Consider the following 6,000-nt stretch of genomic DNA (forward strand, 5'->3'; position numbering starts at 1 on the left):
CCTCCTTGGTCTTCAGCGCAGGCTCATCCTCCCCTCCTCAGCCCAAATGTCGGGGTTCCTCAATGTTCTGTCCAGGACTTCCCCCACCCAGCCCCGGACATTCTCCTGTGCCCGCTCCACAGTTACCATCTGGACACCGAGGAGCTTGGCCCGCACCTCTCCTCTAGGCTCTGACCAAGACACCTCACCGCCCACTCAGCTTCTGTCTCCGGCATTTCCAAAGCCCAGCAGACTCAACCTGTTCCAAACCATCAGCAACCCTCCTCCTCTGCCACACTGGCCCCTTCCAAGGAAACCTGTCCCAATGTATGGCGCCCGTGTCCACCCACTTCCACAGCCAGAAACCCAGGTGCCACCCTGGCACCGCCCAGCCAATGCCTCAGCAAATAGTGTCATCATTACACTGCATGTCTGCGTCTCCCCACCTCCCTTCCAGCAGCACCCCCACATCCTGCTACGCTCTCTGGCCACAAGTTCTGTTTCTAAGCCACAAAGTGGATTGCATTACCCCTTGTTTGAAACCTTTTAATGTCTTCCCATTGCTTTCAGGATGAAGAGTGAAATCACTCACTGGGCTCACAGGTGAGTCTGACAACCATACCCACAGGGCCTCCTTTAGTGCCTAAAGCAACAAGGTCCCTCCCCTCCCTCCCTTAGCAGGCACTGCTCCTTCCACTGTGATCTTTCCACCACCTCCCTTCTCCCATGCCTGGCCCACACCTGCTCCTATTCCGAGCTCCACTGAATCATTTCTGCCCCAGAGAAAACCTCTCCCACCCCTGCAGTCTGGGACCAGGTCAGCTTCCATCATCATATCCCCTCAGACCTGTGTACCTTCCTTTGAGCGTTTTCATTCACTTGTCACTGTTCATATATTAGTGTGATTAATTGGATAATCACCGCTCCCGCCACACTCCATGTTTCAGGGAGAAAAGACCACATTAGATTTTGCCTTAGCTCAGTGATGAATACATAGTTGGCACTCAATTCCATATTTGAAAATCTTTTCTATTATGCACATTTCAAACTGAAAAGAAAAGTAGAGAATAGTGAAATGAATCCCATGTGCCTATTACCTAGATGGGTAATTGTGTTAGTAATTATTAACATTTTAGCATATTTATCATTTTTACTGGAATACTTTCAAGTGATTTTGAGTTGTCATGACTGTTCACTCCTAGATACTTCAGGAAGTTTTCTTACTACAGTATTATAACCACACCTTACAAAATTAACAATAACTCCGTAAATTATCTAATAACCAGCCCATATTCAAATTTCCCTAATTGTCCCCCCAAAATGCTTCTTTTCCATTTGGTTTGTTTCAACCGGGATCTACATAAGACCCGTCCATTGCATTTGGTTATATCTCATCTCATTTAAATCTAGAATAGCTGTTCTCCCCTACGCCACAGAGTTGTCGAATTGCTAAAGTATTTTAAGAAAATTGCACACATCTTGTCCCACCTTCTAGATTTCTCTGATTGCTTTCTAGTTGTGTCGTTTATCCTGTGTTTCCTGTAAACTGGAAATTAGATCTATAGGCTTGATTAAATTCAGATTGACTGGCTGACAGGTAGGCCCCATTGATGACAGCTGATTCCTTTACTGCGAGTTCCTGCCTAGGGCCAGCAAGTAATCTGTGGTGCGTGGGGTAGGTCACTGTGGCTGAACAGCAGTGAGGACAGTGGGTGAGAACCAGAACTCAAAGGGTCATAGGCCTTGATAAGAAATTTGGACTTTATCCTGTAGGATGGGGAATTACGAACCACTTTTAATCAAAGGAAATCACGTGATCACATTTGGCAAGGGAAAGGGGTGGAGAAGCATGAAGCCAACAGGGACCTAGCGTTTCCTGAATGCTCGGCCTGAGCCTGGCTCTCCGCTAGGTGTTTGCCACACTTGATCTAAGTGAAATTTTCACTGTGTTTAAAAGAAAAACCCTACTTTACGGATGAGGAAAATGGAGGCTCAGACTCTCAGTCACTGGCCCAGGATCGCAACAAAAGATGAAGACCTAAGGACAACAGTGGACTGGTATTTGAGGCAAAATCAGCAGCACTTGTAAGCCACTGGCTATGGGGAGGAGGGGAAGAGAGAGCCCTGGCTGAAGCTGACTCATGGGTGGGACGCAGGAGGAGGCCAGCAGGTTGGAGGGGAAGATAGTGAGCTCAGGCTCCCAGCTGCCCAGATGTCTCCAAGCTGCTCCCTTGAGAAATGATGTTTATAACATGACAATGTCTATGATTTGGCTTCCGGCATGACTCGATAATTAGCTTAAGTTATCCCTCATTGGCATTTCGCTCAAAGCAAGGACACTCTTCCATTCATTCTGATGAGGCCTGTTTTCTGTGTTACAAGGTGAGTGTGAACCTGGAGCTGTGCGGTCTCTCTCTTGACTCCAGGAGGCCAGAGACTGAAGTCACAGGGTGGGTGAGCTGTCTGCTCTCTCAGCTAGAGTCTGTCTGTCTCTGGGGTGTGGGCTCCCCCTGAAACAAAAGCTGCCTGAGGGTGGAGTCCTGGAACCCGCCCAGTCAATGCCCAGCATGAGTATGGTCCAGAGATTGGTTCCAGGAGCCACATGAAGGACACAGTGACAAGGAAGATGGGAGGCAGATGCACAAGCCAACACTCTAACCACTGAGCCACAGTGGCCAGGGCGGGAAAACTTTTTTATTTAAGAGGTATCGACATGGTAGATTTTATAAGACTAGGCAGCTAATCTGGAGAAGGAGTGAGAAGAGCTGAGAAAGACCCTCCAGTTTTTGTCTCAGAAGAGAGTGGAGGCTATTAACTGAGATGGGACCTATGAGAGGAGGGTGGGTCCAGGGATGGGGAGATATTGAGTACAGTTTGGGTCTCAGTGAGCCAAATCTAAGTAGGTGTGGTCTGAGGAGACCTGGGAAAGGAGGTCTAGGACTAGAGAAAGGAGGTCAAAACTAAGTCACAGGAACACAAGTCAAGGTAGAAACTACAGGGGTAGATATGCTCTTCCTGGGAAAGTCGTGTGGATCCATACGGGATGGGCAGAGGAACAGGACCCCAGCAAAGACAGCTGAGACATGTGAGAGGGTGAGATGTGCAGGGAGGTCATGGGGATCCAATGCCATGGACAATGACTGAAAAGTTATTGGCCTTAGTGATTCTGAATGAACCAGTCAGGGGTCTAGGAAACAGGCTCTGGCTTATTAGCAAAAAGAGAAATGGGAGGGATCACCTGGAGGTAGAGCCCAAGAAGCAAAAAGCATAGCTGTCTCTTAGCAGGACATGGCACAGGATATAACACCCACTGGCACCACTAGCAAAGCCACCAAGAGGGATCCCACCTGCCTCTCTTCTGGTTACTTGCTCCTCAGAGCAGAGCGCGAAGGCATCAGATTGGCAAGGTTTAGATCACATGCCCACATCTCAGTCCCCAGGGCGAAAAGACGGAAGCTCAGAACTCCTTCCTTCAGTTCTTTCAGTAAATATTTATTGAGCCCTTAGTATGGGCCAGGCACAGGTCTAGGCCCTTGAAAACAGCAACAAAATCCACAAACATCCTTGTCTTCATGGCCCTGACATTAGAGGGGAAAGGCTGACAATAAACCACAGACATAAACATGTAAGTAACGTAGAAGGTTAAGGACGAATAAAAAGTATAAAGAAGGTTGGAAAAGTATAAGGAGTTGGGGAGGGGGCACAGGTGGCAATTTTCCATAGTGTGGGCAAGGAGGACCTAACTGAGAAGGCAGGGGCGTGTCTGGTGAGCGCAGGAAGCAGCAAGGAGCCGGTGTGACTGCAGCACATGAGCGAGGGGAAGAGAGAGGGCCAGAGCGATCGGGCAGCAGGCTGGGTAGGCCCCTGCAGGCCCTGAGGACCTGGGCTTCCCATGGAGCACAGTGAGAACTCTGGAAGGACTCGGACCCCGATCATCCTACAGTTTCACAGGATCTTTTTGGCCACTGTGTAGGGAATAGATGCAGGGGCAAGGATGGAGGCAAGGACACCAGTTAGGAGGCTACCACGATAATCCAGGGGAGAGAATGATGATGAAGATGGTGGGAAGTCATCAGATTGTGCATGTTTTATGAAGGTAGAACTGGCAGGATTTGCTGACAGCGATGTGGGAGAGGAATCAGAAATGATTCCAGATTTGGGGCCTGAACGACTAGAAAGATGGAGTTGCCATCAGTTGAGATGGAGAAGGCTGTGGGTAAGGCAGGTGGCACGGGGTGGGGGAGGGAGGGGATGGAGAGTTCTAGGGTAGATTACCCAATGGGGCATTCCCTTGAAATAGGAGAGGGCACTGGGCAGCTACAACCTCCAGAAAACATCCACGGCTGGTGACCTTTGGCAGAGCAATTTCAACAGGGAGGTGGGGGAGCCAGAGAGTAATCTTGAGTCAAGCACTTGGGGTCTCCTGATTTACAAAGCAGAGCAGGGATGGGAAACAGAGGGACCCAGAGACAAAGCCAAGGGGGTAGCATTTTGGATGGAGGTGGCCTGAGCCCATTTGGAGGCTGAGGGGAAAGAGACAAGTGAGGGAGATGTTGCAGATCAGAACAGAGAAACTCCACAAGAGGGAGGAGAGATGGGTCCCAGCTGAGGCTTGGCCTAGAAAAGCTGAGGTTCAAGCTCAAGGCGAACAGAAGGAAGAATTCCACACAGTTTGACAGAAGAGGTGGTAGCGCCGATACTGGGTGAGTAGGAGTCAGGCGTACCCTGAGAATGTTGAATCCAACTCCCGCCACCATCCTGCAGGCCTTCCACGTGAACTGAGTCCAGGTTTCCTCAGCTTCCCAGCGCTCCAGCCCCCAGCCCCCTGCCCCTGCCATGACCAAGGGCTGCCACACCCCAGAATCCTCAATGCTCTGAACACAGCCTCATACCTGAGTTTAAATCCACATGGCTGCTTTCTCCACTTCTGCCACAGGCCACAATTGTGGGACACCAATCACTTGCTGTCCCTTAGCCCTGCCTAGCCCTCCTGTCCCCAGCCCTGAGTGGCTCCCTCTCCTGCGCTCCACCTGGGCCCCCAATTCAGCAATGGCTTTGTTTCCTGTTTCAGAAAGAAAGTACAGTGCTCATGGGGTGGGGGGAGGTTGTGGGAAAGAAAGGGTCAACAGGGAAAAAAAGAGGACATCTGCAATACTTTCAACAATAAAGATAAACTTAAAAAATAAATACATAAAATAAAAATATTGAAAGAAAGAAAGAAAGAAAGAAAGAAAGAAAGAAAGAAAGAAAGAAAGAAAGAAAGAAAGAAAGAAAGAAAGAAGGAAAGAAAGAAAGAAGCTGAGTGAGAGAAGCCAAACACAAAAGAGGACATATTGTAAGATTCCACTTTTATGAAGTTGTAGAAAATGAATCTATCATAATCCATAGTGATAGAAATCAGGTCAGTGTTGCTGGGGGCTGAGACAATGCAATGAGATATGAAGGAACTTTCTGGGGAGATGGAAATATTTTTATTGGGGTGGTGGTTACACGACTGTATATATTTATCAAAAGTCATCACTTGCACACTTAAAAATGTGTGCATTTTATTATATGCAAATAATACCATTAAAAACTTTATTTTAAGAACGGAATGATAAATGTTAACTTATTGCAGTAATCACTTCACAATATATACATATATCAAATCATTATATTGCATACCTTAAATTAATGCAATATTTTATGTCAATTATATCTCAATAAAACTAGAGATATTGATAAAAATAGAGAGGGAATTAGCCCTGGCCCGTGTGGGTCAGTTGGTTGGAGCATTGTCCCGTGCCAAGGTGGCAGGTTTGATTCCTAGTCAGGGCACATGCCCTGGTTGTGCATTCAATCCCCAGTCGGGGCAGAGTGGGAGGCCACTAACTGATGTTTCTCTTCTCTCTCCCTTCCTTTCTCTGGAGTCAATGAAAAGGTGGGGGGATAGAGACTAACAACAAAATTTTTTTTTAATGTTTTTATTGATTTCAGAGAGAGGAAGGGAGAGGGAGAAAGAGAAACATCAGTGATGAGAGA

This window comes from Miniopterus schreibersii, assembly GCF_964146895.1.
Source record: "Miniopterus schreibersii genome assembly, chromosome: 16".
NCBI lineage: Eukaryota > Metazoa > Chordata > Mammalia > Chiroptera > Miniopteridae > Miniopterus > Miniopterus schreibersii.